Source organism: Pseudophryne corroboree, chromosome 1 (assembly GCF_028390025.1).
Source record: "Pseudophryne corroboree isolate aPseCor3 chromosome 1, aPseCor3.hap2, whole genome shotgun sequence".
Lineage (NCBI taxonomy): Eukaryota > Metazoa > Chordata > Amphibia > Anura > Myobatrachidae > Pseudophryne > Pseudophryne corroboree.
This window is the reverse complement of record NC_086444.1, coordinates 113,582,970-113,608,203: the sequence shown is the minus strand read 5'-3', so window position 1 is coordinate 113,608,203 and position 25,234 is coordinate 113,582,970. Positions and strand designations below refer to the sequence as shown.

The window sequence follows — 25,234 nt, the reverse complement described above, 5'->3', positions numbered from 1 at the left end:
TATTTGTTTGAAATAAACATGTGCAGTGTTTTTTTTCTTCAAAAAAAATAAACAATAAAAAATAATATTGCCGTTAATGCTGGAACATGTGTGTTTGTTTGTAAAAAACAAACAGCTTTTTTTAAAATTTAAACAAAAAAAGCTTCCCAAAATTTAAAACGTTACACTATTTTTAAACTGGAAAGGACTGAATCTCTGCAATATGTGAGTCACAAATTGTTCAGCTTATAAATTTATTGTGTGCCACATGAAGTACATTTTGATATTCAACTCTAAATCACAAATCTAGAAGCTCTTAAGCTTAATTTTGTTGTGGCAACCAAACAAAATATATGCTTACAGTACATTAATGGTTTTCACTGGGTACTTTAAAAAAAAACAGGGTAATAATGTTGGTGTGACTTTTTACACAGTCACACAGACCAGCCGGCCAGACAGGCCTCACACCAGTCATGATGATGCCGGTATTGCAGGTAAGTCTTCACTGTAGTCACATATTCTGTAAACACATAGAAGTACAAAATATTATTTACAAATTTGGCACCTAGGTTCTGCTTCTGGAAGCCGACCTCGTGTAAGGCGGCCATCACAGGTCTCGGCCCACTTACCCAGGAGGCCAACTAAGAGCCGGCGTCTTGGCTCTGATTCAGCACCTCCATCATCCCCACCCAGGCGAAGGCTATCGGCAGTGTCACCCAAGCCACCACTGGCACTACAGGCGAGTTCGCTGAGTGATGAGCCCAGATCACCTCAGTTATCTGGTGATTAAATTTTGAAACAAAACACATAAGCAAGAATATACACAGTCGACTTTGGATGATGTTAGTTTGTTTGGAGTTTACATGTTTTACCCAACAATCAATGTTATGTTACGTCTTCAATTGCTCAAGGTGCTTTACTTAAATAAAATAAGGTCTTAGTGGATGGTCTAGACAACCTAGTTGTCTGAAAATATATGAATTGAGGATACATTAAGCACACACACGAGAAAAAAATAAATGTAAACTTTTTGAACCCCAAAAAAAAATAATTAGAATACAAAACACATTCCTGTGTCCGTCTCCAAAATGTATGAAGCTGGTGTGTATGTATGGAGTTATGTTTTTCAAGGGTAATGACTGTAAATGTTTTTTGAGCATCAACTAAGCACAATGGACACACCACTATAAACAACAAACAGTAAGTAACAAAACACACACTAGAAAGTAGAGCAAAGTGTTTAGTGAAGGATAATTACAGCCTAATAAAACTTACCAGAAAAATAACGCAGGATCACTTGTTGCCGTACCTGCCTCCCTACATTTGTACTCACACTGTCACCAGATGGTTCTAACTCCTCTGCTTGCTGACTGATTTCTCCCTCACCATGTGCAAGATCTTGACTTAAACACAGATTATGGAGAAAACAGCAGCAGAACACAATCCTAGTCACCTTTGAGGGACTATACAACAAAAGGCCAGCAGATTTATCAAGACACCGAAAACGTGACTTCAGCAACCCAAAACATCTTTCTATCACATTCCGCGTAGCCTTATGTGCATGATTATAACTGTGTTCAGCAGGAGAATCAGGTTGGGACAATGGAGTAAGGAGCCAAGAGTAGCAGCCGTAACCCCCATCACCTGAAAAACAGATATAGTCAACATTAGGACATATGTTAGATTATTCAAACACCTCCTCCAAAATCTTGCCTGTGGTTAAAAGACATACACACATAACATTTTCAACATACCCAACAGCCAGCCATCAGGCATTTGTCCCTCCTCAAATTTTTCGAAGAGCGATGACTGACTGAGGATGAAGGAGTCATGGCAGGCACCAGGGTAACCTGCAACAACACTCATAATTTTTAATTTTGCATCACAGACCACCTGGACATTAGTTGATTGATCAAGATGCCTATTAGTATAGATATACTGGCGGCCCTTAGGTGATCTCAGCTGAACGTGTGTGCAATCTATGGCCCCAAGCACATTGGGCATGCCTGCAAGCTCATAGAAAGCTACCCTGACAGCACTCCACTCCGACTCCTCAGTAGGGAAGCAGATTGAGGCTTTAATGTGTGGCTCCAACACATCCAAAACCTGAGTGGACATTAAAGAAGCTAAGGTGAGTGTCATGTTAGGTATTCTCTACAATACTGTGGTGTTTCAACTTACACAAGCAACACTTAGCCAGAACCGCATAGGTATTTTTAGACTCACCTGCATCAAATATCTTGAAAAGGTGGGCTGTGAGATCCCAATGACGTCGCCTGCCACAGCCTGGAAGCTCCCAGTAGCCATAAAGTGTAACACAGCCAGGAGTTTGTGTAGGCCTGAGACAGAGCGAGAGCGTGCTGTCTCAGGGTCTATGCCCAGTTTGACAAGGTCATACAGGTGGAAAATGTTGTTTCTATTTAGGCGGAACATCTGTATGACCCTATCATCGGACAATGCATTTAAGTTTAAATGCCCTCTAAATAAACGAGGCTGGCGCAGCCTCCGCGGTACCTGGACAACCTGTTGGCCATGTTCACTTACCTGGTCCTGATTCCTGGAAGCCTCATGGAGCAGTCTAACGTATCCCACAGCCAACAAAAAAACATTGCCACACACCACAGCAGCCATTTCAGAGTGAGAGTAGTTCAGAATGTGCCTGAAACACTTTTATAGGCCCAAAAAATCAGATGGGAGTAATGGATAATTAAGTTCACATGTAAACGCGATTTTCAAAGGCTGGCGCGTTTTTTTTTAGCAAAAAAATGCGACTCGTAATTTTATGCGGCCGCAATAGCATTTTCACGGCAGCAAATACAATTACGAATGGTTAGTAAATGACCGAGATTCGTCTCTAAACAGGCGTAATTTGACCGATGGTGTATTCATTCGTAATTTTTTACATGAACTTCACAAAAAATACGAATGACCTCATCACTGCCGTGATTAGTGTTTAGTAAATGACCGAGATTGACCGAGATGACACTTTGAAGAAAAAACGGCATCTCGGTCAAAATCGGGAGCTTAGTAAATATACCCCACAGAGGTAGCCACAGCTGTGAACTACCGCACTGTACACTGGTTGATAAAGAGATAGTAGTATACTCGTAACAACTAGTATGACACTATGACGACGGTATAAAGAAAGAAAAAAAAATACCACAGTTAGGTGGTATATATTATAATAATAATACAATTATGGATGGACGGACTGCCTGCCGACTGCCGACACAGAGGTAGCCACAGCCGTGAACTACCGCACTGTACACTGGTTGATAAAGAGATAGTAGTATACTCGTAACAACTAGTATGACACTATGACGACGGTATAAAGAATGAAAAAAAAACCACGGTTAGGTGGTATATATTATAATAATAATACAATTATGGATGGACGGACTGCCTGCCGAGTGCCGACACAGAGGTAGCCACAGCCGTGAACTACCGCACTGTACACTGGTTGATAAAGAGATAGTAGTATACTCGTAACAACTAGTATGACACTATGACGACGGTATAAAGAAAGAAAAAAAAATACCACGGTTAGGTGGTATATATTATAATAATAATACAATTATGGATGGACGGACTGCCTGCCGACTGCCGACACAGAGGTAGCCACAGCCGTGAACTACCGCACTGTACACTGGTTGATAAAGAGATAGTAGTATACTCGTAACAACTAGTATGACACTATGACGACGGTATAAAGAAAGAAAAAAAAATACCACAGTTAGGTGGTATATATTATAATAATAATACAATTATGGATGGACGGACTGCCTGCCGACTGCCGACACAGAGGTAGCCACAGCCGTGAACTACCGCACTGTACACTGGTTGATAAAGAGATAGTAGTATACTCGTAACAACTAGTATGACACTATGACGACGGTATAAAGAATGAAAAAAAAAACCACGGTTAGGTGGTATATATTATAATAATAATACAATTATGGATGGACGGACTGCCTGCCGACTGCCGACACAGAGGTAGCCACAGCCGTGAACTACCGCACTGTACACTGGTTGATAAAGAGATAGTAGTATACTCGTAACAACTAGTATGACACTATGACGACGGTATAAAGAAAGAAAAAAAAATACCACAGTTAGGTGGTATATATTATAATAATAATACAATTATGGATGGACGGACTGCCTGCCGACTGCCGACACAGAGGTAGCCACAGCCGTGAACTACCGCACTGTACACTGGTTGATAAAGAGATAGTAGTATACTCGTAACAACTAGTATGACACTATGACGACGGTATAAAGAAAGAAAAAAAAATACCACAGTTAGGTGGTATATATTATAATAATAATACAATTATGGATGGACGGACTGCCTGCCGAGTGCCGACACAGAGGTAGCCACAGCCGTGAACTACCGCACTGTACACTGGTTGATAAAGAGATAGTAGTATACTCGTAACAACTAGTATGACACTATGACGACGGTATAAAGAATGAAAAAAAAACCACGGTTAGGTGGTATATATTATAATAATAATACAATTATGGATGGACGGACTGCCTGCCGACTGCCGACACAGAGGTAGCCACAGCCGTGAACTACCGCACTGTACACTGGTTGATAAAGAGATAGTAGTATACTCGTAACAACTAGTATGACACTATGACGACGGTATAAAGAATGAAAAAAAAACCACGGTTAGGTGGTATATATTATAATAATAATACAATTATGGATGGACGGACTGCCTGCCGACTGCCGACACAGAGGTAGCCACAGCCGTGAACTACCGCACTGTACACTGGTTGATAAAGAGATAGTAGTATACTCGTAACAACTAGTATGACACTATGACGGTATAAAGAATGAAAAAAAAACCACGGTTAGGTGGTATATATTATAATAATAATACAATTATGGATGGACGGACTGCCTGCCGACTGCCGACACAGAGGTAGCCACAGCCGTGAACTACCGCACTGTACACTGGTTGATAAAGAGATAGTAGTATACTCGTAACAACTAGTATGACACTATGACGACGGTATAAAGAAAGAAAAAAAAATACCACGGTTAGGTGGTATATATTGTAATACAATTATGGATGGACGGACTGCCTGCCGAGTTCCGACTGCCGACACAGAGGTAGCCACAGCCGTGAACTACCGCACTGTACTGTGTCTGCTGCTAATATAGACTGGTTGATAAAGAGATAGTATACAATACATACAACAATATACTACTATACTGGTGGTCAGGCACTGGTCACCACTAGTCACACTGGCAGTGGCACTCCTGCAGCAAAAGTGTGCACTGTTTAATTTTAAATTAATATAATATTATGTACTCCTGGGGGCTCCTGCTATAACAACCTGCAGTGCTCCCCAGTCTCCCCCACAATTATTATAAGCTTTGCCTTTTATACATTGATGTGCAGCACACTGGGCTGAGCTGAGTGCACACAGACTGAGTCACACTGTGTGACTGGCTGCTGCTGTGTATCGTTTTTTTTCAGGCAGAGAACGGATATAGCAGAGAACGGATATATTATATTAAAATAAATAAAAGTTAACTAACAACAACTGCACTGGTCACTGTGGTAAACTCTGTCTGACTCTGCACAATCTCTCTCTCTCTTCTAATCTAATTTCTAATGGAGAGGACGCCAGCCACGTCCTCTCCCTATCAATCTCAATGCACGTGTGAAAATGGCGGCGACGCGCGGCTCCTTATATAGAATCCGAGTCTCGCGAGAATCCGACAGCGTCATGATGACGTTCGGGCGCGCTCGGGTTAACCGAGCAAGGCGGGAGGATCCGAGTCTGCTCGGACCCGTAAAAAAAACATGAAGTTCGTGCGGGTTCGGTTTCAGAGAAACCGAACCCGCTCATCTCTAGTTACTACCTCTTGCTGCAGGTGATGGCAGGGCAAGTTCAGGAGTGTTTGCTGGCGCTCCAGTCTTTGCCACACGGTGGCTGAATGTCGAAAGTGGCCCGCAATTATCGGGGCACCAAAAGCATCTCCTGCATGCCCCTGTAATTTTTCCAAAAATTTCTGCACCACCAAATTAATTGTATGTGCAAAACATAGTACGTACTGGAATTTGCCCAGATGTAATGCACGCACAATATTGGTAGCGTTGTGCGATATCCCAAATCCCCAGGAGAGTTTAATAGGGTTAAGCCATTGTGTGATGATGTTTCTGTAAGAGGTTGTCAGTGGTGTGCCTCTTACTGAAAGCGGTGATACATAATGTAGCCTACATAGGAACGAGTTGGCGTTTGCGAGATGCAACTACTGGTGCCTCTGCTGTTGTTGCTGTGAGAGGCAATACATCTACCCAGTGGGCTGTCACAGTCATATAGTCCTTAGTCTGCCCTGTTCCACTTGTCCACATGTCCGTGGTTAAGTGAACAGTAGGTACAGCTGCATTTTTTAGGACACTGAGGACACTTTTTCTGATGTCTCTGTACATTCTCGGTATCGTCTGCCTAGTGAAGTGGAACCTAGATGGGATTTGGTACCGGGGGACACATGGCCTCCATCAATTCTCTAAGTCCCACTGAACTAATGGTGAATACCGAACACACGTCTAACACCAACATAGCTGTCAAGGTCTCAGTTATCTGCTTTGCAACAGGATGACTGCTGTCATATTTCATCTTCCTCACAAAGGACTGTTGGACAGTCAATTGCTTAGTTGAAGTAGTACAAGTGGTCTTCCGACTTCCCCTCTGGGATGACGATCGACTCCTAGCAGCAACAACAGCAGCAGTAGGCGTACCAGTCAAGGATCCTCCGGAGGAATCCTGGTTAGGAGAGGACTTCTCAGTCTTGCCAGTGACATGGCCTGCAGGACTACTGACGTTCCTGACTGAGGAGGAAGTTAACGTTGAGGGAGTTGGTGGTGTGGCTTGCAGGAGCTTGGGTACAAGAGGAAGAAGGGATTTAGGTGTCAGTGCACTGCTTACGCTCTTACCCAAAGTTTCACAACTTGACACTGACTTCTGATGAATGCGCAGCAGGTGATGTATAAGAGAGGATGTTCCTAGGTGGCTAACGTCCTTACCCCTACTTATTACAGATTGACAGAGGCAACACACAACTTGACACCTGTTGTCTGGATTTGTGGAGAAATAATTCCACACCGAAGAGGTGGCTTTTTTGGTAGTTTGCCCAGGCATCACAATGGGTTTATTCATCCTACGGACAACAGGTGTCTCACCCGGTGCCTGATTTAAACAAACCACATCATCATCAGAAACCTAATCGTCAACTTACTTCTCAGCGCCAGCAACACCCATATCCTCATCCTGGTGTACTTCAACAGTGAAATCTTCAATTTGAATATCAGAAACTGGACTGTGGGTGCTACTTCCAGCACTTGCAGAGTGCGTGCAAATGGTGGAAGGAGCTACCTCTTCAAGTCAAGTGTTGGGAAGGTCAGGCATCGCAACCGCCGACACACTTGGACTCTCCTTGGGGATTTGTGAAACCATCTTAGAACGCACAGTTCTTTGCTTTGCTTTTACCAGCTTAACTCTTACAATTTTTCTAGCGGGAGGATGAGGGCTTCCATCGTCATGTGAAGCTGAACCACTAGTCATGATCATAGGCCAGAGCCTTAGCCGTTCCTTGCCACTCCGTGTCATAAATGGCATATTGGCAAGTTTACGTTTCTCCTCAGACCATTTAAATTTATTTTTTGAGGGGTCTTTTTACTGAAATTTGGCTTTTTGGATTTTACATGCCCTCTACTATCACATCGGGCTCCGGCCTTGTCAGACAACGTTGATGGCATTTCATTGTCTATGTCATGACTAGTGGCAGCAGCTTCAGCACTAGGAGGAAGTGGATTTTATACTCGAAATTTTTGTTCTTCATTATTTTTCTGGAGTTATATAACAATATGCGGTACAGGAGAGCGTACCTCTACACCACACAGGGCAAACCCTGTGAAAATTATTTGAATCAAATATTAATAACCCCTTATTTGGAGTAAATAATATACAGCACGGGACAGCACCACTGAACTTATATGGTAGCACCAGTGGTCTAGACTTATACGGCAGTACCACTGGAATTTTACGGCAGTATCACTGGACTGGATTTATACAGCAATATCACTGGAATTATACCGCAGTATCACTGGAATTATACCGCAGTACCACTGGACTGGATTTATACGGCAGTATCACTGGATTTATACGCCAGTACCTCTGGAATTATACGACAGTATTAATGGAATTATACGGCAGTATCAATGGAATTATACGGCATTAAAACTGGACTTATATGAAAGTACCACTGGACTGTATTTATACGGCAGTATCACTTGACTTATACGCCAGTACCACTGGAATTATACGGCAGTACCACTGGACTTATACGGCAATACCACTTTACTGGATTTATACGGCAGTATCACTGGACTTATACGCCAGTACCACTGGAATTATACGGCAGTACCACTGGATTTATATGGCAGTACCACTGCACTTATACAAAAGTACCACTGGAGTGGATTCATATGGCAGTATCACTGGACTTATACACCAGTACCACTAGAATTATTCTAAAGTATCACTGGAATTATTCGGCAGTACCACTGGATTTATACGGCAGTACCACTGCACTGGATTTATACGGCATCATCACTGGATTTATACGCCAGTACCACTGGAATTATACGGCAGTATCAATGGAATTATACGGCAGTACCACTGGACTTATACGGCAGTACAACTGGGCTGGATTTATACGGCAGTATCACTGGATTTATACGCCAGTATCACTGGAATTATATGGCAGTATCACTGGAATTATACGGCAGTACCACTGGACTGGATTCATACTCCAGGACCACTGGAATTATACGGCAGTATCACTGGAATTATACAGCAGTACCACTGGAATTATACGGCAGTACCACTTTACTGGATTTATACAGCAGTATCACTGGATTTTTACGCCAGTACCACTGGAATTATACGCAGTATCACTGGAATTATACGGCAGTACCACTGGATTTATACGCCAGTACCACTGGATTTATACGGCAGTACCATTGGACATATACAGCAGTATCACTGGATTTATACGGCAGTACCACTGGACATATACGGCAGTATCACTGGAATTATATGACAGTACCACTTGACATATACGGCAGTATCACTGGATTTATACGGCAGTACTGCTGGTCATATATGGGAGTACCACTGGACATATACGGCAGTATCACTGGACATATACGGCAGTACCACTGGAATTTTACGGCAGTATCACTGGACTGGATTTATACAGCAATATCACTGGAATTATACCGCAGTATCACTGGAATTATACCGCAGTACCACTGGACTGGATTTATACGGCAGTATCACTGGATTTATACGCCAGTACCTCTGGAATTATACGACAGTATTAATGGAATTATACGGCAGTATCAATGGAATTATACGGCATTAAAACTGGACTTATATGAAAGTACCACTGGACTGTATTTATACGGCAGTATCACTTGACTTATACGCCAGTACCACTGGAATTATACGGCAGTACCACTGGACTTATACGGCAATACCACTTTACTGGATTTATACGGCAGTATCACTGGATTTATACGCCAGTACCACTGGAATTATACGGCAGTACCACTGGATTTATATGGCAGTACCACTGCACTTATACAAAAGTACCACTGGAGTGGATTCATATGGCAGTATCACTGGACTTATACACCAGTACCACTAGAATTATTCTAAAGTATCACTGGAATTATTCGGCAGTACCACTGGATTTATACGGCAGTACCACTGCACTGGATTTATACGGCATCATCACTGGATTTATACGCCAGTACCACTGGAATTATACGGCAGTATCAATGGAATTATACGGCAGTACCACTGGACTTATACGGCAGTACAACTGGGCTGGATTTATACGGCAGTATCACTGGATTTATACGCCAGTATCACTGGAATTATATGGCAGTATCACTGGAATTATACGGCAGTACCACTGGACTGGATTCATACTCCAGGACCACTGGAATTATACGGCAGTATCAGTGGAATTATACAGCAGTACCACTGGAATTATACGGCAGTACCACTTTACTGGATTTATACAGCAGTATCACTGGATTTTTACGCCAGTACCACTGGAATTATACGCAGTATCACTGGAATTATACGGCAGTACCACTGGATTTATACGCCAGTACCACTGGATTTATACGGCAGTACCATTGGACATATACAGCAGTATCACTGGATTTATACGGCAATACCACTGGACATATACGGCAGTATCACTGGAATTATATGACAGTACCACTTGACATATACGGCAGTATCACTGGATTTATACGGCAGTACTGCTGGTCATATATGGGAGTACCACTGGACATATACGGCAGTATCACTGGACATATACGGCAGTACCACTGAACATATACAGCAGCACAGGGACACCACCACTGGACTGATGCAGGACAACACAGCACCACTGCAATGGCCTGGACTTATACAGCAGCACTGTACATATGGCAGCAGAGGACACCACCACTGTGACTGGACTGATGCAGCACAAGACACTACCACTGTACTGATGAAGGACAACACAGCACCACTGCAATGGACTGGACTTATATAGCAGCACTGGACATATGGCAGCAGAGGACATCACCACTGTGACTGGACTGATGCAGCACAAGACACTACCACTGTACTGATGGAGGTCAACACAGCACCACTGGACTGGACTTATACAGCAGCACTGGACATATGGTAGCAGAGGACATCACCACTGTGACTGGACTGATGCAGCCCATTACACCACCTCTGAACTGATGCAGCACAACACAGCACCACTGGACTGGATTTATACAGCAGTACTGGACATATAGCAGCAGAGGACACCACCACTGTATACCTAATGCTGTGTATTTACATTCACAATAGAAGGCCAGAGACCCCTTCTGCCTGGTGGTAGCACCCACGTCCACCTGTCCTATATATTGGTTTTAATTAGGTTCCTGACATTTCTTAGACTGCATGCAGAGCAAGGTGAGTCCTGCACAAATGTATATTGGATTATCAGATGGGGGTGCATTTCCGGGCTGTTTTGCCTCAGTAGCAACACATATTAACTAGAGATGAGCGGGTTCGGTTTCTCTGAATCCGAACCCGCACGAACTTCATGTTTTTTTTCACGGGTCCGAGCGACTCGGATCTTCCCGCCTTGCTCGGTTAACCCGAGCGCGCCCGAACGTCATCATGACGCTGTCGGATTCTCGCGAGGCTCGGATTCTATCGCGAGACTCGGATTCTATATAAGGAGCCGCGCGTCGCCGCCATTTTCACACGTGCATTGAGATTGATAGGGAGAGGACGTGGCTGGCGTCCTCTCCGTTTAGAATAGATTAGAGAGACACTTGATTTACTAATTTTGGGGAGCATTAGGAGTACTCAGTACAGTGCAGAGTTTTGCTGATAGTGACCACCAGTTTTATTTATAATCCGTTCTCTGCCTGAAAAAAGCGATACACAGCACACAGTGACTCAGTCACATACCATATCTGTGTGCACTGCTCAGGCTCAGGCCAGTGTGCTGCATCATCTATTATCTATATATAATATTATATATATCTGATTATCTGTCTGACTGCTCAGCTCACACAGCTTATAATTGTGGGGGAGACTGGGGAGCACTACTGCAGTGCCAGTTATAGGTTATAGCAGGAGCCAGGAGTACATAATATATTATATAGTGAGTGACCACCAGACACACAGTGCAGTTTATTTAATATATCCGTTCTCTGCCTGAAAAAAGCGATACACACAGTGACTCAGTCAGTCACATACCATATCTGTGTGCACTGCTCAGGCTCAGGCCAGTGTGCTGCATCATCTATATATATTATATATCTGTCTGACTGCTCAGCTCACACAGCTTATAATTGTGGGGGAGACTGGGGAGCACTACTGCAGTGCCAGTTATAGGTTATAGCAGGAGCCAGGAGTACATAATATTATATTAAAACAGTGCACACTTTTGCTGCAGGAGTGCCACTGCCAGTGTGACTAGTGACCAGTGACCTGACCACCAGTATATATAATATTAGTAGTATACTATCTCTTTATCAACCAGTCTATATTAGCAGCAGACACAGTACAGTGCGGTAGTTCACGGCTGTGGCTACCTCTGTGTCGGCACTCGGCAGCCCGTCCATAATTGTATATACCACCTAACCGTGGTTTTTTTTTCTTTCTTTATACATACATACTAGTTACGAGTATACTATCTCTTTATCAACCAGTCTATATATTAGCAGCAGACACAGTACAGTGCGGTAGTTCACGGCTGTGGCTACCTCTGTGTCGGCACTCGGCAGCCCGTCCATAATTGTATATACCACCTAACCGTGGTTTTTTTTTCTTTCTTTATACATACATAGGGGTAAATTTACTAAGGTGGGAGATTTTTGGAACTGGTGATGTTGCCCATAGCAACCAATCAGATTATATCTATTATCTGCTAGAAGCAGCTAGATAAATGGTAAGTAGAATCTGATTGGTTGCCATGGGCAACATCACCAGTTCTAAAAATCTCCCACCTTAGTAAATTTACCCCATACTAGTTACGAGTATACTATCTCTTTATCAACCAGTCTATATATTAGCAGCAGACACAGTACAGTGCGGTAGTTCACGGCTGTGGCTACCTCTGTGTCGGCACTCGGCAGCCCGTCCATAATTGTATATACCACCTAACCGTGGTTTTTTTTTCTTTCTTTATACATACATACTAGTTACGAGTATACTATCTCTTTATCAACCAGTCTATATATTAGCAGCAGACACAGTACAGTGCGGTAGTTCACGGCTGTGGCTACCTCTGTGTCGGCACTCGGCAGCCCGTCCATAATTGTATATACCACCTAACCGTGTTTTTTTTTTCTTTCTTTATACATACATACTAGTTACGAGTATACTATCTCTTTATCAACCAGTCTATATATTAGCAGCAGACACAGTACAGTGCGGTAGTTCACGGCTGTGGCTACCTCTGTGTCGGCACTCGGCAGCCCGTCCATAATTGTATATACCACCTAACCGTGGTTTTTTTTTCTTTCTTTATACATACATACTAGTTACGAGTATACTATCTCTTTATCAACCAGTCTATATATTAGCAGCAGACACAGTACAGTGCGGTAGTTCACGGCTGTGGCTACCTCTGTGTCGGCACTCGGCAGCCCGTCCATAATTGTATATACCACCTAACCGTGGTTTTTTTTTCTTTCTTTATACATACATACTAGTTACGAGTATACTATCTCTTTATCAACCAGTCTATATATTAGCAGCAGACACAGTACAGTGCGGTAGTTCACGGCTGTGGCTACCTCTGTGTCGGCACTCGGCAGCCCGTCCATAATTGTATATACCACCTAACCGTGGTTTTTTTTTCTTTCTTTATACATACATACTAGTTACGAGTATACTATCTCTTTATCAACCAGTCTATATTAGCAGCAGACACAGTACAGTGCGGTAGTTCACGGCTGTGGCTACCTCTGTGTCGGCACTCGGCAGCCCGTCCATAATTGTATATACCACCTAACCGTGTTTTTTTTTTCTTTCTTTATACATACATACTAGTTACGAGTATACTATCTCTTTATCAACCAGTCTATATATTAGCAGCAGACACAGTACAGTGCGGTAGTTCACGGCTGTGGCTACCTCTGTGTCGGCACTCGGCAGCCCGTCCATAATTGTATATACCACCTAACCGTGGTTTTTTTTTCTTTCTTTATACATACATACTAGTTACGAGTATACTATCTCTTTATCAACCAGTCTATATATTAGCAGCAGACACAGTACAGTGCGGTAGTTCACGGCTGTGGCTACCTCTGTGTCGGCACTCGGCAGCCCGTCCATAATTGTATATACCACCTAACCGTGGTTTTTTTTTCTTTCTTTATACATACATACTAGTTACGAGTATACTATCTCTTTATCAACCAGTCTATATTAGCAGCAGACACAGTACAGTGCGGTAGTTCACGGCTGTGGCTACCTCTGTGTCGGCACTCGGCAGCCCGTCCATAATTGTATATACCACCTAACCGTGGTTTTTTTTTCTTTCTTTATACATGCATACTAGTTACGAGTATACTATCTCTTTATCAACCAGTCTATATATTAGCAGCAGACACAGTACAGTGCGGTAGATCACGGCTGTGGCTACCTCTGTGTCGGCACTCGGCAGCCCGTCCATAATTGTATATACCACCTAACCGTGGTTTTTTTTTCTTTCTTTATACATACATACTAGTTACGAGTATACTATCTCTTTATCAACCAGTCTATATATTAGCAGCAGACACAGTACAGTGCGGTAGTTCACGGCTGTGGCTACCTCTGTGTCGGCACTCGGCAGCCCGTCCATAATTGTATACTAGTATCCAATCCATCCATCTCCATTGTTTACCTGAGGTGCCTTTTAGTTGTGCCTATTAAAATATGGAGAACAAAAATGTTGAGGTTCCAAAATTAGGGAAAGATCAAGATCCACTTCCACCTCGTGCTGAAGCTGCTGCCACTAGTCATGGCCGAGACGATGAAATGCCAGCAACGTCGTCTGCCAAAGCCGATGCCCAATGGCATAGTACAGAGCATGTCAAAACCAAAACACCAAATATCAGTAAAAAAAGGACTCCAAAACCTAAAATAAAATTGTCGGAGGAGAAGCGTAAACTTGCCAATATGCCATTTACCACACGGAGTGGCAAGGAACGGCTGAGGCCCTGGCCTATGTTCATGGCTAGTGGTTCAGCTTCACATGAGGATGGAAGCACTCAGCCTCTCGCTAGAAAACTGAAAAGACTCAAGCTGGCAAAAGCACCGCAAAGAACTGTGCGTTCTTTGAAATCCCAAATCCACAAGGAGAGTCCAATTGTGTCGGTTGCGATGCCTGACCTTCCCAACACTGGACGTGAAGAGCATGCGCCTTCCACCATTTGCACGCCCCCTGCAAGTGCTGGAAGGAGCACCCGCAGTCCAGTTCCTGATAGTCAGATTGAAGATGTCAGTGTTGAAGTACACCAGGATGAGGAGGATATGGGTGTTGCTGGCGCTGGGGAGGAAATTGACCAGGAGGATTATGATGGTGAGGTGGTTTGTTTAAGTCAGGCACCCGGGGAGACACCTGTTGTCCGTGGGAGGAATATGGCCGTTGACATGCCAGGTGAAAATACCAAAAAAATCAGCTCTTCGGTGTGGAGGTATTTCACCAGAAATGCGGACAACAGGTGTCAAGCCGTGTGTTCCCTTTGTCAAGCTGTAATAAGTAGGGGTAAGGACGTTAACCACCTCGGAACATCCTCCCTTATACGTCACCTGCAGCGCATTCATAATAAGTCAGTGACAAGTTCAAAAACTTTGGGTGACAGCGGAAGCAGTCCACTGACCAGTAAATCCCTTCCTCTTGTAACCAAGCTCACGCAAACCACCCCACCAACTCCCTCAGTGTCAATTTCCTCCTTCCCCAGGAATGCCAATAGTCCTGCAGGCCATGTCACTGGCAATTCTGACGAGTCCTCTCCTGCCTGGGATTCCTCCGATGCATCCTTGCGTGTAACGCCTACTGCTGCTGGCGCTGCTGTTGTTGCCGCTGGGAGTCGATGGTCATCCCAGAGGGGAAGTCGTAAGCCCACTTGTACTACTTCCAGTAAGCAATTGACTGTTCAACAGTCCTTTGCGAGGAAGATGAAATATCACAGCAGTCATCCTACTGCAAAGCGGATAACTGAGTCCTTGACAACTATGTTGGTGTTAGACGTGCGTCCGGTATCCGCCGTTAGTTCACAGGGAACTAGACAATTTATTGAGGCAGTGTGCCCCCGTTACCAAATGCCATCTAGGTTCCACTTCTCTAGGCAGGCGATACCGAGAATGTACACGGATGTCAGAAAAAGACTCACCAGTGTCCTAAAAAATGCAGTTGTACCCAATGTCCACTTAACCACGGACATGTGGACAAGTGGAGCAGGGCAGGGTCAGGACTATATGACTGTGACAGCCCACTGGGTAGATGTATGGACTCCCGCCGCAAGAACAGCAGCGGCGGCACCAGTAGCAGCATCTCGCAAACGCCAACTCTTTCCTAGGCAGGCTACGCTTTGTATCACAGCTTTCCAGAATACGCACACAGCTGAAAACCTCTTACGGCAACTGAGGAAGATCATCGCGGAATGGCTTACCCCAATTGGACTCTCCTGTGGATTTGTGGCATCGGACAACGCCAGCAATATTGTGTGTGCATTAAATATGGGCAAATTCCAGCACGTCCCATGTTTTGCACATACCTTGAATTTGGTGGTGCAGAATTTTTTAAAAAACGACAGGGGCGTGCAAGAGATGCTGTCGGTGGCCAGAAAAATTGCGGGACACTTTCGGCGTACAGGCACCACGTACAGAAGACTGGAGCACCACCAAAAACTACTGAACCTGCCCTGCCATCATCTGAAGCAAGAAGTGGTAACGAGGTGGAATTCAACCCTCTATATGCTTCAGAGGTTGGAGGAGCAGCAAAAGGCCATTCAAGCCTATACAATTGAGCACGATATAGTAGGTGGAATGCACCTGTCTCAAGTGCAGTGGAGAATGATTTCAACGTTGTGCAAGGTTCTGATGCCCTTTGAACTTGCCACACGTGAAGTCAGTTCAGACACTGCCAGCCTGAGTCAGGTCATTCCCCTCATCAGGCTTTTGCAGAAGAAGCTGGAGGCATTGAAGAAGGAGCTAAAAGGGAGCGATTCCGCTAGGCATGTGGGACTTGTGGATGCAGCCCTTAATTCGCTTAACAAGGATTCACGGGTGGTCAATCTGTTGAAATCAGAGCACTACATTTTGGCCACCGTGCTCGATCCTAGATTTAAAGCCTACCTTGGATCTCTCTTTCCGGCAGACACAGGTCTGCTGGGGTTGAAAGACCTGCTGGTGACAAAATTGTCAAGTCAAGCGGAACGCGACCTGTCAACATCTCCTCCTTCACATTCTCCCGCAACTGGGGGTGCGAGGAAAAGGCTCAGAATTCCGAGCCCACCCGCTGGCGGTGATGCAGGGCAGTCTGGAGCGACTGCTGATGCTGACATCTGGTCCGGACTGAAGGACCTGACAACGATTACGGACATGTCGTCTACTGTCACTGCATATGATTCTCTCAACATTGATAGAATGGTGGAGGATTATATGAGTGACCGCATCCAAGTAGGCACGTCACACAGTCCGTACTTATACTGGCAGGAAAAAGAGGCAATTTGGAGGCCCTTGCACAAACTGGCTTTATTCTACCTAAGTTGCCCTCCCACAAGTGTGTACTCCGAAAGAGTGTTTAGTGCCGCCGCTCACCTTGTCAGCAATCGGCGTACGAGGTTACATCCAGAAAATGTGGAGAAGATGATGTTCATTAAAATGAATTATAATCAATTCCTCCGCGGAGACATTGACCAGCAGCAATTGCCTCCACAAAGTACACAGGGAGCTTAGATGGTGGATTCCAGTGGGGACGAATTGATAATCTGTGAGGAGGGGGATGTACACGGTGATATATCGGAGGGTGAAGATGAGGTGGACATCTTGCCTCTGTAGAGCCAGTTTGTGCAAGGAGAGATTAATTGCTTCTTTTTTGGGGGGGGTCCAAACCAACCCGTCATATCAGTCACAGTCGTGTGGCAGACCCTGTCACTGAAATGATGGGTTGGTTAAAGTGTGCATGTCCTGTTTTGTTTATACAACATAAGGGTGGGTGGGAGGGCCCAAGGACAATTCCATCTTGCACCTCTTTTTTCTTTTCTTTTTCTTTGCATCATGTGCTGATTGGGGAGGGTTTTTTGGAAGGGACATCCTGCGTGACACTGCAGTGCCACTCCTAGATGGGCCCGGTGTTTGTGTCGGCCACTAGGGTCGCTAATCTTACTCACACAGTCAGCTACCTCATTGCGCCTCTTTTTTTCTTTGCGTCATGTGCTGTTTGGGGAGGGTTTTTTGGAAGGGACATCCTGCGTGACACTGCAGTGCCACTCCTAGATGGGCCCGGTGTTTGTGTCGGCCACTAGGGTCGCTAATCTTACTCACACAGCTACCTCATTGCGCCTCTTTTTTTCTTTGCGTCATGTGCTGTTTGGGGAGGGTTTTTTGGAAGGGACATCCTGCGTGACACTGCAGTGCCACTCCTAGATGGGCCCGGTGTTTGTGTCGGCCACTAGGGTCGCTAATCTTACTCACACAGCTACCTCATTGCGCCTCTTTTTTTCTTTGCATCATGTGCTGTTTGGGGAGGGTTTTTTGGAAGGGACATCCTGCGTGACACTGCAGTGCCACTCCTAGATGGGCCCGGTGTTTGTGTCGGCCACTAGGGTCGCTAATCTTACTCACACAGCTACCTCATTGCGCCTCTTTTTTTCTTTGCGTCATGTGCTGTTTGGGGAGGGTTTTTTGGAAGGGACATCCTGCGTGACACTGCAGTGCCACTCCTAGATGGGCCCGGTGTTTGTGTCGGCCACTAGGGTCGCTAATCTTACTCACACAGCTACCTCATTGCGCCTCTTTTTTTCTTTGCGTCATGTGCTGTTTGGGGAGGGTTTTTTGGAAGGGACATCCTGCGTGACACTGCAGTGCCACTCCTAGATGGGCCCGGTGTTTGTGTCGGCCACTAGGGTCGCTTATCTTACTCACACAGCGACCTCGGTGCAAATTTTAGGACTAAAAATAATATTGTGAGGTGTGAGGTATTCAGAATAGACTGAAAATGAGTGTAAATTATGGTTTTTGAGGTTAATAATACTTTGGGATCAAAATGACCCCCAAATTCTATGATTTAAGCTGTTTTTTAGTGTTTTTTGAAAAAAACACCCGAATCCAAAACACACCCGAATCCGACAAAAAAAATTCGGTGAGGTTTTGCCAAAACGCGTTCGAACCCAAAACACGGCCGCGGAACCGAACCCAAAACCAAAACACAAAACCCGAAAAATTTCAGGCGCTCATCTCTAATATTAACACTTATTTTCATATTTACTTTCATCCCTATCGTGTGTTTTGTTTCAATGTAATTAATTTCCTACCTTCACTTTTCACTACTTTACCTCTAACTACTTTATCTCTCACTTAATTACCTCTTACTAATTTACCCGTGCTCTTTTCAGCAGCCTCTCTCACTAACCTATTTTCACTATGTATTTTTTAACTTTTGTGTTGCCCTGGGGTCACTCAGCTGCTTCTTTTTTGGGGGGTCCCGCGCCCTAGATTGTACCCCCCCAAAATGTTAGGGACTTGCCCGACTAATGAGGTCACCTGGACGCGTTGGGCAAGCCGTTACTTATTGCCATAACTATGCGAGGAACCTCGCTCAAAATGCAAAATTTTATTGCAATGATTATTATTAATAAATTGGTAATGTTTGAATTGTGCACCTGCAACCTTTTTCTTTGTATGCAGTTCTACTGAAAGGTCTCCGCAGGGTCGCACCTCTCATTAACGGTGTTCACCCTAGGACCCCTCCCCTGGACACCACCACTGTGACTGGACTGATGCATATATTTTAGAATCTAAGAGCCAGACTATAAAAATGTTACCAAAAAGCTCTTTTTAACACTCACCCATACATAGAAAATTCATTCAGTATGTTTTTGTGGCTCATCCAGGTACACTTTATAAACCTCTAATTTGGCAGAAAATGTTCTTCTCTGAGAGTTGTGGATTTCTACTTGTTGTCCTCCCATGATCACTGTTATTGTTCAGTGTTTTCCTGATTGAGGACTCGTTAATACTGACATTAGCCAATAGTCAGTGCATGAGAGGCCTACGTGACGTTAACCTGGGAATCTTTGTGATTTGGATAATTAAATGCCTTGCTCTGCAATGATTTTTGTTGTACAACCACATAGGGAGAGAAACTATGGTGCTGAATTTTCTCCATCTCTCCACTATCTTCCTGCCGATAGAATGGCAAAGGCCAAAGTCTTTAGAAATCATTTACTCACTTTTACCAGGCAGATGAGCATAGACAACTCTTCATATAAGGTCCCCAGAAATCTAGTTTGTACAAGGCATGGTATATGCTCACCAACCTTTGTTTTGAAGACCAAACTGCTGGTATGTTTTTTTTTTTTTTAAATAGAACATGGTGAACAAAAGTCATTCTTTGTCATCGCATTGACGTAAACTCCTGACCTGATTATTCTAGAGATGGGAAGTAAATGAACAAATAGTGCACACTGCGCCTGATTCAGAGGTGGACGTCAATGTAAATTTGTACAGATGTGTCCTCATACAGTACGTCATTGCTGCTGTTGCTCCAAACTGCCCCTCTTAGGATACAAGACAGGGCCGGCTCCAGGCATGTTAGACACGTGCGGCCACGTGGGGCGCCATCCTTAATGGGCGCACAGATTGCTCCCCGCCATTAAGGGTTTTGGACTGCAGCCAGCAAACAGGCCACAACATTCCCTGCCTGTACCTCCTGCAGCGCCAGTCATGTCACTACTGACACTCGCAGCGTATCGCCGGCAAAGCAGCCTGTGCGGCTTATCACTACACCCATACACCGAATGTAGGGCAGGCTGCTAGTATTATCGATTGGTGGGACGACGCTGGCCATCCACCAATCACATTTATGGTAGTATCTAAATGCTGATTGGTGGATTGCTGGAGCTATCTACCAATCAGGAGAAACTGCAGTGAAGCGGCCAATCAGTGAGGATGAGAGAGAGAGAGACAGAGACAGAAGTGATCACTGCACAACAGCAGGAGGAGGAGGGTGAGTAGATGTGATCATGTGCCTCCATAGATCTGAGGTGGTCTCTTATGAAAAGCATATTTACTTGGTGGAGGGTATTGCAGTTGGGGCATATTTTTTATTGAAGGAGAAGGGGGGGCTGTTAGGTGTGAGATGCGATTCTGGAATATGATTTTATTTGAGCGAGTAGGGGTTTTTCAGGCTTAGGTGAACAGTTCTGGGACATAATATTAATTAAAGGAGGACGGGGGGTTTCATGCTTGGGGGTACAGTGGTAGGACATAATTACAGAAGAATGGAGTTTCATTCTGGGAGGGGGGTAGTTCTGGGACATGGTACTAATTAAAGGAGGAGGGGTGGTTGTTAGGCCCGGAGAAGCAGTTCTGGAACATGATATTACTGTAATTACAGGAGAAGTGGGGTTGTTAGGTCTGGTGGGGGGGGGGGGGGGGTAGTTCTGGGACATGATATTACATAAAGGAGGAGGGGGGTGTTCTGGAACATAATATTAATTACAGTAGAAGTGGGGTTGTTGTGTCTGGGGGGTAGTTCTGAGACATGATATTAGAAAGGAGGAGGGGGGTGTTAGGTCTGAGAGGGGTAGTTCTGGGACATGACATTACTTATAGGAGATAGGGGGTTGTTAGGTCAAGCGTGGAACTAAGATGCCACAGAGGGCAGGCTTGAGGCACGTGCTTTAGGAGCGGCCATGCTGGGTGCCAGACTCCTAAGGGTGGCCATCTGTAATTTCAAAACAGGTGCCGGTTTGTGAGCCAGTCAGAGGTCGCGGACCAGCAGCAGCGGTTCCTGATTGGCTGCCGGACCAAAAGCTTTGATTGACTTCAGATACCTGCCACCAGAGACCGAACTGAGGGGCAAGAGAAGTGTGCGCTGTGCTCTCCTCCCCTCAGACAGCAGCGGATCCTGGCAGTGGAAGCAGCAGAGCACAGTCAGCAGCAGCGGTGAGCAGCACTACTGTGGGCATATGTGTATCTGGCACTATTGAGGGTATATGTGTATCTGGCACTGCACCTCAGGGGGCATATGTGTATCTGGCACTGCTGAGTGAATATGTGTATCTAGCACTGCTGGGGGAATATGTGTATCTGGCACTATTGGGGGCATATGTGTATCTGGCACTGCTGGGGGCATATGTGAATCTAGCACTGTTGGGGGCATATGTGTATCTTGCACTGCAATACTGGGTGCATATGTGTATCTGCCACTATTAGCCTCATATGTGTATCTGGCACTATTGAGGGCATTTGTGTATCTAGCACTGCATCTTGGGGGGCATATGTGTATCTGGCACTGTTGGGGGCATATGTGTATCTGGCATGATTGTGGGCACATGTGTATCTGGCACTGCAATACTGGGTGCATACAGTATGTGTATATGGCACTATTGGTGGCATATGTGTATCTGGCATTATTGAGGGCATTTGTGTATCTGGCACTGCACCTCAGGGGACATATGCGTATCTGGCACTGCTGTGGGCATATGTGTATCTAGCACTGTTGGGGGCATATGTGTATCTGGCACTATTAGGGGCATACAGATGGAGCCCTGCTCATCTATCCCTTTAATAGGATTAACTGAGCCAGCATTGTCGGACTTAATCCCCTGCTGTAATGACTTAATCCCCTGCTGCATTGTTCTCTCTGTATTGTATTGCAGTTGAGAACAATAGATGAAAGGCTTATGCTAATAAAACTTGGTGCAGCTAAGTGCACCAGAGAAGGCTAGATGAGTGAGGCTCCATCTGTATGTGTATCTGGCACTATACTGTAGCGTTATGTGTATCTGACAGTAAACTGGGAACATGTGTAAGGAGCACTACTGTGGGCATTGGGGGTCATTCCGAGTTGATCGCACGCTGCCAATTTTTGCAACGCAGCGATCAGGTAAAAAACGGCAAAACGCGCATCGTACGGGTACAAACAGCATTGTTGCTGTGCACTGCTTCTAGCGACGATTCCATTCGCGCAGCCAATTGCAAGGAGATTGACAAGAAGAGGGCGTCTATGGGTGTCAACTGACCGTTTTCTGGGAGTGGTAGGGAAAACGCAGGCGTGTCCAGGTGTTTGCAGGGCGGGTGTCTGACGTCAATTCCGGGACCAGACAGGCTGAAGTGATCGCAAGGCCTGAGTAAGTTCGGACCTACTCAGAAACTGCAAAAAAACATTTTCGTCCCGCTCGGCTGCACATGCGATCGCACACTTGCAAAGTGAAAATACACTCCCCAGTGGGCGGCGACTATCTGATCGCTGCTCTGCAAAAAATAGCTAGCGAGCGATCAACTCGGAATGAGGGGCCATTATGTGTAAGGTTGCTAATTGTGTGTGAAAAGATATATATTTATAGTTTGATTGCAAAGCCACGTCCATTTTCCCAGGAGTGAGGGGGGAGGGGGGGTTCAAAATTTCTCGCTTAGGGTGTTAGTATGCCTGGAGCCGTCTCTGGTACCAGGTTCAGTGAGACAATGCCAGCAGTATGCCAGTTTTGGTCGTCTTATTTGCTGGAAATAGATCTTAGACGCAATGAAATGCTTGTATATCTGTATGCAACTGAGTCTCTGAATCTGTATAGTGCCACTGTGCAATGCAGAGGCTGCAGCTTTTTTCCATGCCAAGTTCTGCTGTGATTTGTATATAAACTCAGTCGCACACAGATATACTGTACAAGTGTTGCATATTAAATGAATTTGCACAGTCTCCTGGTGCGTCCTATTCACATCGCATTGCAACTAAGACTAATTTTTGACCAAAAAGATGCCTGGCAGAGTTGCATGGTACCCAGTGGCGTAAGTTCGTCCCAGTTGCCCGGAGGAAAGATAAATATTGGTGCCCCCCTATTTCCTATATCAAGATAAGTGTGTGTGTGTGTGTGTGTGTGTGTGTGTGTGTGTGTGTGTGTGTGTGTGTGTGTGTGTGTGTGTAACAGCAGACACTTTACTGATGGAGCTATTTGCTCCTGTAGAGGAAGCATGAGAATGCTAACTATATGAAGTTACGTGTAATTGTCAGAGAAGTATCTTCATATAATTAAAATTCTCATATTTCCTATACAGGCGCAAACAGCTTCATCAGTAAGGTGTCTGCTTCCAGTGTAATAGGTTGTGGTTTCTAATCCTGGGTGTGACACTTGTAAAATGTGTATAATAAAGAGGGTGTGATTTGTAAGGTGCAGGGACTAGTGAGGAAGTTGGCCACTGAAAAGATAGCGGCAGCAATCAATTATCTTAATTCACTGGTGTCACAGAATGGGAGGAGAGGTGCCCCCCTTCAGAGCAGGAGCCCGGCGGCAGATGACGCCGTTGCCTCCCAGAGTTCTGCCTCTGATGGTACCAGACATTTCACTTGCGCCAGGCATCTCGAGCTGCATGGCATATTGAGGCTAGATGTAGAACGCATCTGTACACAGGAGATGTGCAAAAATATGCTAATGCTGCAGATGCCTGCTAATGTATTTAGATGCCCACTGGCAGCTTCACAGATCCACACAACTGCGTATAAACATATAGCAGTGATCTCAGGTCTTCGATAATTGACCATCTCAGTATCCCTATGAATGCACAGACTGGCCACGGGACCTAAGACACTAGTGCCATGTTTGCTGCGTATGGGATCGCAGATGTAGTCTGAGACACCTCCCCAAAATGGACACGCTATCCCTGCATTTTTGCTGCCACTCCCCGTTAACTCTCCCAAATGGTCCCTGACTGGCAAAATAATTCCCCACTGTGACTCCTCCTAGTCCAGGGTTAAAAGAGAAAATTTCAATGTAGACCAATGAGCAGCAGAAAAACCTTGTTCTCACTTGGGGGCATATTTGCTAAACAATATTTGTGGGATATCCTTGAGAAACCACCCATTTTCAGGGGCACATACAAATAATAAAGATCACTGGAATTTAGCATAGAAGAACTGCAGCAGATACAGTATGTCAGATATCTGCCATGGCCTTTCTATTTTTGACTGGAAGGAGCTTCAACAGGTTTCTAAGAGGGCTCCTAAGCAGTTGGATTTGCTTAGCTCCGGAACTCTCTACCCCGGTATCTAATGCTATCTGCTGATGGCATAAGTTTATAGAGGCCATATATTCTTCTGTAGAGGGATCCTCGAGAGCTCCAGCCCCGATCTGCCTGTTGTGATTGTTGGCAGAGTATAGTGGATTGCCTGGTGTAGTGACATCAGTCCACACACAATGAACTTAAACAGTAATGCAGGTTTATTCTGTAAACACAGGTGACTTGGATGTATTATTGTTATAGGTAATTGGCCCCTTATATCAGACAAGGTAACACAGTATTGGTAGCGGTACTTATCAGTCTGTGTTCCGGCGGTATCTCAGCAGAAGTTGTCTCCGGTGGTAAGGGATGGAGGACTGCACAGCCATGCAGTCTGACTCCCGCTGAGAAGAAGATGCGCCGCCCAGTTCTGTGACAGGTCCGG

General features: G+C 44.9%; 1 long non-coding RNA gene across 1 annotated transcript; it reads right to left on the bottom strand.

The window, feature by feature from the left end:
* Positions 1-214: 214 nt before the first annotated feature.
* On the bottom strand, positions 215-732 carry LOC134970288 (uncharacterized). Its single transcript, XR_010189944.1, has 2 exons — positions 609-732; positions 215-499 (listed from the first exon to the last, which is right to left on the bottom strand). It is a non-coding gene; the product is annotated as an uncharacterized LOC134970288 (long non-coding RNA).
* Between the last annotated feature and the right edge of the window lie 24,502 nt (positions 733-25,234).